Source organism: Chiloscyllium plagiosum, unplaced genomic scaffold (assembly GCF_037043375.1).
Source record: "Chiloscyllium plagiosum isolate Xiang-an unplaced genomic scaffold, Cpla_swu_hap1 HiC_scaffold_27, whole genome shotgun sequence".
Lineage (NCBI taxonomy): Eukaryota > Metazoa > Chordata > Chondrichthyes > Orectolobiformes > Hemiscylliidae > Chiloscyllium > Chiloscyllium plagiosum.
In genome coordinates, this window is record NW_028270165.1 from 55,933,438 (window position 1) to 55,946,150 (window position 12,713).

At 50.0% G+C, this 12,713-nt stretch overlaps 1 protein-coding gene and 1 non-coding gene across 2 annotated transcripts in view; both read left to right on the forward strand.

The window, feature by feature from the left end:
* The window catches only part of LOC148144190 (uncharacterized), a 244,929-nt gene that overhangs the window by 111,338 nt on the left and 120,878 nt on the right, over positions 1-12,713 (forward strand). The gene's annotated exons all lie outside the window — the stretch shown is intronic.
* trnam-cau (transfer RNA methionine (anticodon CAU)) lies at positions 2,717-2,788 on the forward strand. Its single transcript has one exon. It is a non-coding gene; the product is annotated as a tRNA-Met (tRNA).

Sequence of the window (12,713 nt, forward strand, 5' to 3'; positions counted from 1 at the left end):
CATTTTTAACCGTCCCTTCCGTGTTGGACTGCCTGCAGTCCCTCAGCTCAGGGCCGTGGGGATGACTCTCAGTGAGTGAAGGTTTCACTCGGATTCTCTTCATCTGGGGCACTTGGGGCTCAGATGTTAACTGCTGCGCGGTCGCAGCAAAGAAAGCAATGCCCACTTTGCAATAGACTTTCCGTAAGATTGCTGCGTGAAGACGATTTCTGAACACCAAGAAGACTGCACAACCATGTGAATTTACCTGAGCGAAGAGTCCTCGGTGTCCATTTCTTTCTGTCCTGCCAGCACAGCATCTTTCTATCTCTCCGATAACAGACCCTTGGAGAAAGTTCACAATCAAAGTTGTTCATGTTCCCCGCATTAATGTAACTGACACCTCTCACCCCAAGGGTTTCAGAGAGAGAGAGAGAGAGAGCAGAAGAGCGAATGGACTTTACCCGCACCCCACCCGACACCCCGTCCCACCCCGCAGAACAACGTGCAAGTAGAAATGAAATGGTTTAATTTTCCACCAGTGGAGGTAGTCCAGTTCCTGGGGATGAGACAAATATCAGCGCCCCAGGGACAGAATGACAAGCAGATGTTCTGGAAACGCTTTGCTGCTTGCAATTCTTGGAGCAATGTGGAATGTACTTCACACTGAGCAAGTTTCAGCTGGCTCAGTGTCTCCGATGTACATTGCTGTGTTTGCCGCCAGCTCACAGAGAGAACAATAGGAAGGACGTAGGAGTGAATAACGATCCGCGTGAGAGGGCGAATAACTGTTAATGGAGACTGTTAGCGGCTAACAATACGTAGTGTGTCATAGCAGACGAGGTGATAACAAGGAGTCGTTTGTGTGGTAGGGGTCAAGGACATGGGGGAGTTCAGGCCCTAAAGTTATGGAACTCGATATTGAAGACCGGAGGGCTGTAAGGTCTCCAAGTGGAAAATGAGGTGTTGTTCTTTCATCTGGAGCTAGAACACTGCTGCAAGCCTGAGACAGAAATGTTGGCCAGGGAACAGGGTGATGTGTTAAAGTGGCAGGCAACCGCAAGGTCAGGGCCTTTTTTTCCGCGGGCAGAACCGGGATGTTCTGCGAAGCAGTCACCCAGTTTATGCTTCATGCTACATTGGGGAAATGACACTGTGAGCAGCGAATGCAGTGAACTAGGTTGTGGCAAAAGTGCTGCTTCACCTGGCAGGTATGTTTGAGCCCTTGGATATTCAGGAGGGAGCAGGTAAATGGGCAGGTGTTACACATTCGGCGGTTGCAGGGGAAAGTGCCTTGTCACGATGGGAGGTGGGTGTGGGGTGTTGCGAGTGAAGGAAGAGTGGAACCGAGGTGGAACCCCTGGCACAACGGGTGCGTGTTGGGACCATAACCCAGCTGAGAAAGCATTCTCTCCTATTCACTCAATGTCGTCTTTAGCAGCTTTCCGGTATAACAGCGCTCTGTTCTGCACCTCGCCTTCTCATCTGCTGCCGAAAAAAAGCTTGGACATAAATATTTCCCAGTGATATACTGGCCCAATGTGCACAGTCGCGTTGATACACTCGTGGAGGTCTGCGTGGTCTTCTCCTGTTCTCTGTATCCTATGTTGAGGAGGGCAATGCTTGTCACTGGCCACTCGGGTGTCAGAGAAAAGTTTCGAAACAAAATGGTTGAATTATCTGCCAGTGGAGAGAGCCCGGTTCCCGGGGACGGGACAAACAGCAGCAGGGAGACTGAATGAGAAGCAGCTGTTCGGGAAACTCTTTGCCGTTTGCAATTCTCAGAGCAATCTCAAATGTATTTCATACTGAGCAAGTCTCAGGTCGCGCAAGCGGCGTGGGGGGTTAGTAGCGCCTCAGCCCTCTGGCTCTTTGGTCTAGGCGTATGATTCTCGCTTAGGGTCCTTTACTGCACCGAGATGCGAGAGGTCCCGGGTTCAAATCCCGGACGAGCCCGCGTTTTTTAACTTGACTTGTGCAAAACTCTCTGATTAATTTTCTCAAAAAACGCCTTCGTGAAACGAGGTTGGGCTGTTTGGAGTACGAATGAGGCAGAAGACAGGGAAGTGAAATGGTTGGAGATAGTGTTCAACAGGTTGACGTGAGTGGTGCGGTGTTTGAGGAATGTCAACAATCAAGGGAGATTGGAAAATTGGAACAGCTCTCCTCGGAGAACCGAACTTTTCCAAGTCATGAGGGACCTAGAAACAGGAAATAATGTTGTAAAATGCTCCCACACCTGAAAGGATCCTCAACGATTCGGCAGAATTTTAAAGTCACGAGGAAAAGAAGTAAAAGTGACATTAGGAAGAACGTTTTCGTACAGGGACTGGTTAGGGTCAGTAAGTCCCTGTCTGACACTGACAAAGAGGAAGATTCAATGGACACAAAAGGGAATTCGGTGGTCACGTTCAGATGTGCAGATTTACGCTGAGAAGGCGAGAGAATGAAACGAATAGAGACACACGTTTACTTAAGTGTAGAACCAACAGAGCGAAGGTGGGCCGCATGGCCTCCGTCTGCGCTGTGACACATGTTGTGATTCAGTGTGAAATCACAGTTCGACCAACAGAATGTGGGAATTTAGAAATAAGTTTATATTTACACAGCCTCCATACGTCCGCGAAACAGCATATTACCCGGCAGCAGTGGAGGTCTTTGACATCAGGCTCGAACGTGCCTGCCGCGTGCCAGACGGAAACCTGAAGTGTTCTGTGGAAAGGGCGCCGCATGCGGCAGCAGGGTGGCGCAGCGGGAGCGTGCTGGGCCCATAACCCAGAGGTCGATGGATCGAAACCATCCTCTGCTATTGTTCAATGTCACCTCGAGCTGCTTTCCTTTGGATGGGTGCTCTCTCTTCTGCAAGCTGCCTTTGCATCTCCTTACCGAATGTCCAAATGGCATGCTAGCATATCGATGCACTCGTCAAATCAAGTGGCACGATTTTAGAGGTCTCAGAGGAATTCTGGTCTTCGTCGGTTTCCTCTGAACCGAATCGCAAACCCAGTTCTCTGCGATGCCAATCAGCTGGTAAAGTTGAAACACATGCCTTGCGGTTTTGTCCATTCCTTGCAGTAATTCGCCACCCTGGTTCAGACGAGCATGACAAGCATGTCAGAAACCGCATCACGACTCAGACATAGTCCCCTACTATTAGGACGGATACCACCGATTGTGAATAACCTCAGAGAGAGAGAGAGAGACAAGTGACAGACAGTCGTCGTGGACTCGATGGGCTGAACGGCTTCTGTCTGGGCGAGAATGATGTTACGTGTTTATGCCGCCCCACTGCCTGTCTCTGGGACAGAGAGGCTGAGGGGGCAAAACTGGTTCATTTTTAACCGTCCCTTCCGTGTTGGACTGCCTGCAGTCCCTCAGCTCAGGGCCGTGGGGATGACTCTCAGTGAGTGAAGGTTTCACTCGGATTCTCTTCATCTGGGGCACTTGGGGCTCAGATGTTAACTGCTGCGCGGTCGCAGCAAAGAAAGCAATGCCCACTTTGCAATACACTTTCCGTAAGATTGCTGCGTGAAGACGATTTCTGAACACCAAGAAGACTGCACAACCATGTGAATTTACCTGAGCGAAGAGTCCTCGGTGTCCATTTCTTTCTGTCCTGCCAGCACAGCATCTTTCTATCTCTCCGATAACAGACCCTTGGAGAAAGTTCACAATCAAAGTTGTTCATGTTCCCCGCATTAATGTAACTGACACCTCTCACCCCAAGGGTTTCAGAGAGAGAGAGAGAGAGAGCAGAAGAGCGAATGGACTTTACCCGCACCCCACCCTACACCCCGTCCCACCCCGCAGAACAACGTGCAAGTAGAAATGAAATGGTTTAATTTTCCACCAGTGGAGGTAGTCCAGTTCCTGGGGATGAGACAAATATCAGCGCCCCAGGGACAGAATGACAAGCAGATGTTCTGGAAACGCTTTGCTGCTTGCAATTCTTGGAGCAATGTGGAATGTACTTCACACTGAGCAAGTTTCAGCTGGCTCAGTGTCTCCGATGTACATTGCTGTGTTTGCCGCCAGCTCACAGAGAGAACAATAGGAAGGACGTAGGAGTGAATAACGATCCGCGTGAGAGGGCGAATAACTGTTAATGGAGACTGTTAGCGGCTAACAATACGTAGTGTGTCATAGCAGACGAGGTGATAACAAGGAGTCGTTTGTGTGGTAGGGGTCAAGGACATGGGGGAGTTCAGGCCCTAAAGTTATGGAACTCGATATTGAAGACCGGAGGGCTGTAAGGTCTCCAAGTGGAAAATGAGGTGTTGTTCTTTCATCTGGAGCTAGAACACTGCTGCAAGCCTGAGACAGAAATGTTAGCCAGGGAACAGGGTGATGTGTTAAAGTGGCAGGCAACCGCAAGGTCAGGGCCTTTTTTTCCGCGGGCAGAACCGGGATGTTCTGCGAAGCAGTCACCCAGTTTATGCTTCATGCTACATTGGGGAAATGACACTGTGAGCAGCGAATGCAGTGAACTAGGTTGTGGCAAAAGTGCTGCTTCACCTGGCAGGTATGTTTGAGCCCTTGGATATTCAGGAGGGAGCAGGTAAATGGGCAGGTGTTACACATTCGGCGGTTGCAGGGGAAAGTGCCTTGTCACGATGGGAGGTGGGTGTGGGGTGTTGCGAGTGAAGGAAGAGTGGAACCGAGGTGGAACCCCTGGCACAACGGGTGCGTGTTGGGACCATAACCCAGCTGAGAAAGCATTCTCTCCTATTCACTCAATGTCGTCTTTAGCAGCTTTCCGGTATAACAGCGCTCTGTTCTGCACCTCGCCTTCTCATCTGCTGCCGAAAAAAAGCTTGGACATAAATATTTCCCAGTGATATACTGGCCCAATGTGCACAGTCGCGTTGATACACTCGTGGAGGTCTGCGTGGTCTTCTCCTGTTCTCTGTATCCTATGTTGAGGAGGGCAATGCTTGTCACTGGCCACTCGGGTGTCAGAGAAAAGTTTCGAAACAAAATGGTTGAATTATCTGCCAGTGGAGAGAGCCCGGTTCCCGGGGACGGGACAAACAGCAGCAGGGAGACTGAATGAGAAGCAGCTGTTCGGGAAACTCTTTGCCGTTTGCAATTCTCAGAGCAATCTCAAATGTATTTCATACTGAGCAAGTCTCAGGTCGCGCAAGCGGCGTGGGGGGTTACTAGCACTTCAGCCCTCTGGCTCGTTGGTCTAGGCGTATGATTCTCGCTTAGGGTCCTTTACTGCACCGAGATGCGAGAGGTCCCGGGTTCAAATCCCGGACGAGCCCGCGTTTTTTAACTTGACTTGTGCAAAACTCTCTGATTAATTTTCTCAAAAAACGCCTTCGTGAAACGAGGTTGGGCTGTTTGGAGTACGAATGAGGCAGAAGACAGGGAAGTGAAATGGTTGGAGATAGTGTTCAACAGGTTGACGTGAGTGGTGCGGTGTTTGAGGAATGTCAACAATCAAGGGAGATTGGAAAATTGGAACAGCTCTCCTCGGAGAACCGAACTTTTCCAAGTCATGAGGGACCTAGAAACAGGAAATAATGTTGTAAAATGCTCCCACACCTGAAAGGATCCTCAACGATTCGGCAGAATTTTAAAGTCACGAGGAAAAGAAGTAAAAGTGACATTAGGAAGAACGTTTTCGTACAGGGACTGGTTAGGGTCAGTAAGTCCCTGTCTGACACTGACAAAGAGGAAGATTCAATGGACACAAAAGGGAATTCGGTGGTCACGTTCAGATGTGCAGATTTACGCTGAGAAGGCGAGAGAATGAAACGAATAGAGACACACGTTTACTTAAGTGTAGAACCAACAGAGCGAAGGTGGGCCGCATGGCCTCCGTCTGCGCTGTGACACATGTTGTGATTCAGTGTGAAATCACAGTTCGACCAACAGAATGTGGGAATTTAGAAATAAGTTTATATTTACACAGCCTCCATACGTCCGCGAAACAGCATATTACCCGGCAGCAGTGGAGGTCTTTGACATCAGGCTCGAACGTGCCTGCCGCGTGCCAGACGGAAACCTGAAGTGTTCTGTGGAAAGGGCGCCGCGTGCGGCAGCAGTGTGGCGCAGCGGGAGCGTGCTGGGCCCATAACCCAGAGATCGATGGATCGAAACCATCCTCTGCTATTGTTCAATGTCACCTCGAGCTGCTTTCCTTTGGATGGGTGCTCTCTCTTCTGCAAGCTGCCTTTGCATCTCCTTACCGAATGTCCAAATGGCATGTTAGCATATCGATGCACTCGTCAAATCAAGTGGCACGATTTTAGAGGTCTCAGAGGTATTCTGGTCTTCGTCGGTTTCCTCTGAACCGAATCGCAAACCCAGTTCTCTGCGATGCCAATCAGCTGGTAAAGTTGAAACACATGCCTTGCGGTTTTGTCCATTCCTTGCAGTAATTCGCCACCCTGGTTCAGACGAGCATGACAAGCATGTCAGAAACCGCATCACGACTCAGACATAGTCCCCTACTATTAGGACGGATACCACCGATTGTGAATAACCTCAGAGAGAGAGAGAGAGACAAGTGACAGACAGTCGTCGTGGACTCGATGGGCTGAACGGCTTCTGTCTGGGCGAGAATGATGCTACGTGTTTATGCCGTCCCACTGCCTGTCTCTGGGACAGAGAGGCTGAGGGGGCAAAACTGGTTCATTTTTAACCGTCCCTTCCGTGTTGGACTGCCTGCAGTCCCTCAGCTCAGGGCCGTGGGGATGACTCTCAGTGAGTGAAGGTTTCACTCGGATTCTCTTCATCTGGGGCACTTGGGGCTCAGATGTTAACTGCTGCGCGGTCGCAGCAAAGAAAGCAATGCCCACTTTGCAATAGACTTTCCGTAAGATTGCTGCGTGAAGACGATTTCTGAACACCAAGAAGACTGCACAACCATGTGAATTTACCTGAGCGAAGAGTCCTCGGTGTCCATTTCTTTCTGTCCTGCCAGCACAGCATCTTTCTATCTCTCCGATAACAGACCCTTGGAGAAAGTTCACAATCAAAGTTGTTCATGTTCCCCGCATTAATGTAACTGACACCTCTCACCCCAAGGGTTTCAGAGAGAGAGAGAGAGAGAGAGCAGAAGAGCGAATGGACTCTACCCGCACCCCACCCTACACCCCGTCCCACCCCGCAGAACAACGTGCAAGTAGAAATGAAATGGTTTAATTTTCCACCAGTGGAGGTAGTCCAGTTCCTGGGGATGAGACAAATATCAGCGCCCCGGGGACAGAATGACAAGCAGATGTTCTGGAAACGCTTTGCTGCTTGCAATTCTTGGAGCAATGTGGAATGTACTTCACACTGAGCAAGTTTCAGCTGGCTCAGTGTCTCCGATGTACATTGCTGTGTTTGCCGCCAGCTCACAGAGAGAACAATAGGAAGGACGTAGGAGTGAATAACGATCCGCGTGAGAGGGCGAATAACTGTTAATGGAGACTGTTAGCGGCTAACAATACGTAGTGTGTCATAGCAGACGAGGTGATAACAAGGAGTCGTTTGTGTGGTAGGGATCAAGGACATGGGGGAGTTCAGGCCCTAAAGTTATGGAACTCGATATTGAAGACCGGAGGGCTGTAAGGTCTCCAAGTGGAAAATGAGGTGTTGTTCTTTCATCTGGAGCTAGAACACTGCTGCAAGCCTGAGACAGAAATGTTGGCCAGGGAACAGGGTGATGTGTTAAAGTGGCAGGCAACCGCAAGGTCAGGGCCTTTTTTTCCGCGGGCAGAACCGGGATGTTCTGCGAAGCAGTCACCCAGTTTATGCTTCATGCTACATTGGGGAAATGACACTGTGAGCAGCGAATGCAGCGGACGAGGTTGTGGCAAAAGTGCTGCTTCACCTGGCAGGTATGTTTGAGCCCTTGGATATTCAGGAGGGAGCAGGTAAATGGGCAGGTGTTACACATTCGGCGGTTGCAGGGGAAAGTGCCTTGTCACGATGGGAGGTGGGTGTGGGGTGTTGCGAGTGAAGGAAGAGTGGAACCGAGGTGGAACCCCTGGCACAACGGGTGCGTGTTGGGACCATAACCCAGCTGAGAAAGCATTCTCTCCTATTCATTCAATGTCGTCTTTAGCAGCTTTCCGGTATAACAGCGCTCTGTTCTGCACCTCGCCTTCTCATCTGCTGCCGAAAAAAAGCTTGGACATAAATATTTCCCAGTGATATACTGGCCCAATGTGCACAGTCGCGTTGATACACTCGTGGAGGTCTGCGTGGTCTTCTCCTGTTCTCTGTATCCTATGTTGAGGAGGGCAATGCTTGTCACTGGCCACTCGGGTGTCAGAGAAAAGTTTCGAAACAAAATGGTTGAATTATCTGCCAGTGGAGAGAGCCCGGTTCCCGGGGACGGGACAAACAGCAGCAGGGAGACTGAATGAGAAGCAGCTGTTCGGGAAACTCTTTGCCGTTTGCAATTCTCAGAGCAATCTCAAATGTATTTCATACTGAGCAAGTCTCAGGTCGCGCAAGCGGCGTGGGGGGTTACTAGCACTTCAGCCCTCTGGCTCGTTGGTCTAGGCGTATGATTCTCGCTTAGGGTCCTTTACTGCACCGAGATGCGAGAGGTCCCGGGTTCAAATCCCGGACGAGCCCGCGTTTTTTAACTTGACTTGTGCAAAACTCTCTGATTAATTTTCTCAAAAAACGCCTTCGTGAAACGAGGTTGGGCTGTTTGGAGTACGAATGAGGCAGAAGACAGGGAAGTGAAATGGTTGGAGATAGTGTTCAACAGGTTGACGTGAGTGGTGCGGTGTTTGAGGAATGTCAACAATCAAGGGAGATTGGAAAATTGGAACAGCTCTCCTCGGAGAACCGAACTTTTCCAAGTCATGAGGGACCTAGAAACAGGAAATAATGTTGTAAAATGCTCCCACACCTGAAAGGATCCTCAACGATTCGGCAGAATTTTAAAGTCACGAGGAAAAGAAGTAAAAGTGACATTAGGAAGAACGTTTTCGTACAGGGACTGGTTAGGGTCAGTAAGTCCCTGTCTGACACTGACAAAGAGGAAGATTCAATGGACACAAAAGGGAATTCGGTGGTCACGTTCAGATGTGCAGATTTACGCTGAGAAGGCGAGAGAATGAAACGAATAGAGACACACGTTTACTTAAGTGTAGAACCAACAGAGCGAAGGTGGGCCGCATGGCCTCCGTCTGCGCTGTGACACATGTTGTGATTCAGTGTGAAATCACAGTTCGACCAACAGAATGTGGGAATTTAGAAATAAGTTTATATTTACACAGCCTCCATACGTCCGCGAAACAGCATATTACCCGGCAGCAGTGGAGGTCTTTGACATCAGGCTCGAACGTGCCTGCCGCGTGCCAGACGGAAACCTGAAGTGTTCTGTGGAAAGGGCGCCGCGTGCGGCAGCAGTGTGGCGCAGCGGGAGCGTGCTGGGCCCATAACCCAGAGGTCGATGGATCGAAACCATCCTCTGCTATTGTTCAATGTCACCTCGAGCTGCTTTCCTTTGGATGGGTGCTCTCTCTTCTGCAAGCTGCCTTTGCATCTCCTTACCGAATGTCCAAATGGCATGCTAGCATATCGATGCACTCGTCAAATCAAGTGGCACGATTTTAGAGGTCTCAGAGGTATTCTGGTCTTCGTCGGTTTCCTCTGAACCGAATCGCAAACCCAGTTCTCTGCGATGCCAATCAGCTGGTAAAGTTGAAACACATGCCTTGCGGTTTTGTCCATTCCTTGCAGTAATTCGCCACCCTGGTTCAGACGAGCATGACAAGCATGTCAGAAACCGCATCACGACTCAGACATAGTCCCCTACTATTAGGACGGATACCACCGATTGTGAATAACCTCAGAGAGAGAGAGACAAGTGACAGACAGTCGTCGTGGACTCGATGGGCTGAACGGCTTCTGTCTGGGCGAGAATGATGCTACGTGTTTATGCCGTCCCACTGCCTGTCTCTGGGACAGAGAGGCTGAGGGGGCAAAACTGGTTCATTTTTAACCGTCCCTTCCGTGTTGGACTGCCTGCAGTCCCTCAGCTCAGGGCCGTGGGGATGACTCTCAGTGAGTGAAGGTTTCACTCGGATTCTCTTCATCTGGGGCACTTGGGGCTCAGATGTTAACTGCTGCGCGGTCGCAGCAAAAAAAGCAATGCCCACTTGGCAATAGACTTTCCGTAAGATTGCTGCGTGAAGACGATTTCTGAACACCAAGAAGACTGCACAACCATGTGAATTTACCTGAGCGAAGAGTCCTCGGTGTCCATTTCTTTCTGTCCTGCCAGCACAGCATCTTTCTATCTCTCCGATAACAGACCCTTGGAGAAAGTTCACAATCAAAGTTGTTCATGTTCCCCGCATTAATGTAACTGACACCTCTCACCCCAAGGGTTTCAGAGAGAGAGAGAGAGAGAGAGAGAGCAGAAGAGCGAATGGACTCTACCCGCACCCCACCCTACACCCCGTCCCACCCCGCAGAACAACGTGCAAGTAGAAATGAAATGGTTTAATTTTCCACCAGTGGAGGTAGTCCAGTTCCTGGGGATGAGACAAATATCAGCGCCCCGGGGACAGAATGACAAGCAGATGTTCTGGAAACGCTTTGCTGCTTGCAATTCTTGGAGCAATGTGGAATGTACTTCACACTGAGCAAGTTTCAGCTGGCTCAGTGTCTCCGATGTACATTGCTGTGTTTGCCGCCAGCTCACAGAGAGAACAATAGGAAGGACGTAGGAGTGAATAACGATCCGCGTGAGAGGGCGAATAACTGTTAATGGAGACTGTTAGCGGCTAACAATACGTAGTGTGTCATAGCAGACGAGGTGATAACAAGGAGTCGTTTGTGTGGTAGGGGTCAAGGACATGGGGGAGTTCAGGCCCTAAAGTGATGGAACTCGATATTGAAGACCGGAGGGCTGTAAGGTCTCCAAGTGGAAAATGAGGTGTTGTTCTTTCATCTGGAGCTAGAACACTGCTGCAAGCCTGAGACAGAAATGTTGGCCAGGGAACAGGGTGATGTGTTAAAGTGGCAGGCAACCGCAAGGTCAGGGCCTTTTTTTCCGCGGGCAGAACCGGGATGTTCTGCGAAGCAGTCACCCAGTTTATGCTTCATGCTACATTGGGGAAATGACACTGTGAGCAGCGAATGCAGCGGACGAGGTTGTGGCAAAAGTGCTGCTTCACCTGGCAGGTATGTTTGAGCCCTTGGATATTCAGGAGGGAGCAGGTAAATGGGCAGGTGTTACACATTCGGCGGTTGCAGGGGAAAGTGCCTTGTCACGATGGGAGGTGGGTGTGGGGTGTTGCGAGTGAAGGAAGAGTGGAACCGAGGTGGAACCCCTGGCACAACGGGTGCGTGTTGGGACCATAACCCAGCTGAGAAAGCATTCTCTCCTATTCACTCAATGTCGTCTTTAGCAGCTTTCCGGTATAACAGCGCTCTGTTCTGCACCTCGCCTTCTCATCTGCTGCCGAAAAAAAGCTTGGACATAAATATTTCCCAGTGATATACTGGCCCAATGTGCACAGTCGCGTTGATACACTCGTGGAGGTCTGCGTGGTCTTCTCCTGTTCTCTGTATCCTATGTTGAGGAGGGCAATGCTTGTCACTGGCCACTCGGGTGTCAGAGAAAAGTTTCGAAACAAAATGGTTGAATTATCTGCCAGTGGAGAGAGCCCGGTTCCCGGGGACGGGACAAACAGCAGCAGGGAGACTGAATGAGAAGCAGCTGTTCGGGAAACTCTTTGCCGTTTGCAATTCTCAGAGCAATCTCAAATGTATTTCATACTGAGCAAGTCTCAGGTCGCGCAAGCGGCGTGGGGGGTTAGGAGCACTTCAGCCCTCTGGCTCGTTGGTCTAGGCGTATGATTCTCGCTTAGGGTCCTTTACTGCACCGAGATGCGAGAGGTCCCGGGTTCAAATCCCGGACGAGCCCGCGTTTTTTAACTTGACTTGTGCAAAACTCTCTGATTAATTTTCTCAAAAAACGCCTTCGTGAAACGAGGTTGGGCTGTTTGGAGTACGAATGAGGCAGAAGACAGGGAAGTGAAATGGTTGGAGATAGTGTTCAACAGGTTGACGTGAGTGGTGCGGTGTTTGAGGAATGTCAACAATCAAGGGAGATTGGAAAATTGGAACAGCTCTCCTCGGAGAACCGAACTTTTCCAAGTCATGAGGGACCTAGAAACAGGAAATAATGTTGTAAAATGCTCCCACACCTGAAAGGATCCTCAACGATTCGGCAGAATTTTAAAGTCACGAGGAAAAGAAGTAAAAGTGACATTAGGAAGAACGTTTTCGTACAGGGACTGGTTAGGGTCAGTAAGTCCCTGTCTGACACTGACAAAGAGGAAGATTCAATGGACACAAAAGGGAATTCGGTGGTCACGTTCAGATGTGCAGATTTACGCTGAGAAGGCGAGAGAATGAAACGAATAGAGACACACGTTTACTTAAGTGTAGAACCAACAGAGCGAAGCATGGCCTCCGTCTGCGCTGTGACACATGTTGTGATTCAGTGTGAAATCACAGTTCGACCAACAGAATGTGGGAATTTAGAAATAAGTTTATATTTACACAGCCTCCATACGTCCGCGAAACAGCATATTACCCGGCAGCAGTGGAGGTCTTTGACATCAGGCTCGAACGTGCCTGCCGCGTGCCAGACGGAAACCTGAAGTGTTCTGTGGAAAGGACGCCGCGTGGGGCAGCAGAGTGGCGCAGCGGGAGCGTGCTGGGCCCATAACCCAGAGGTCGATGGATCGAAACCATCCTCT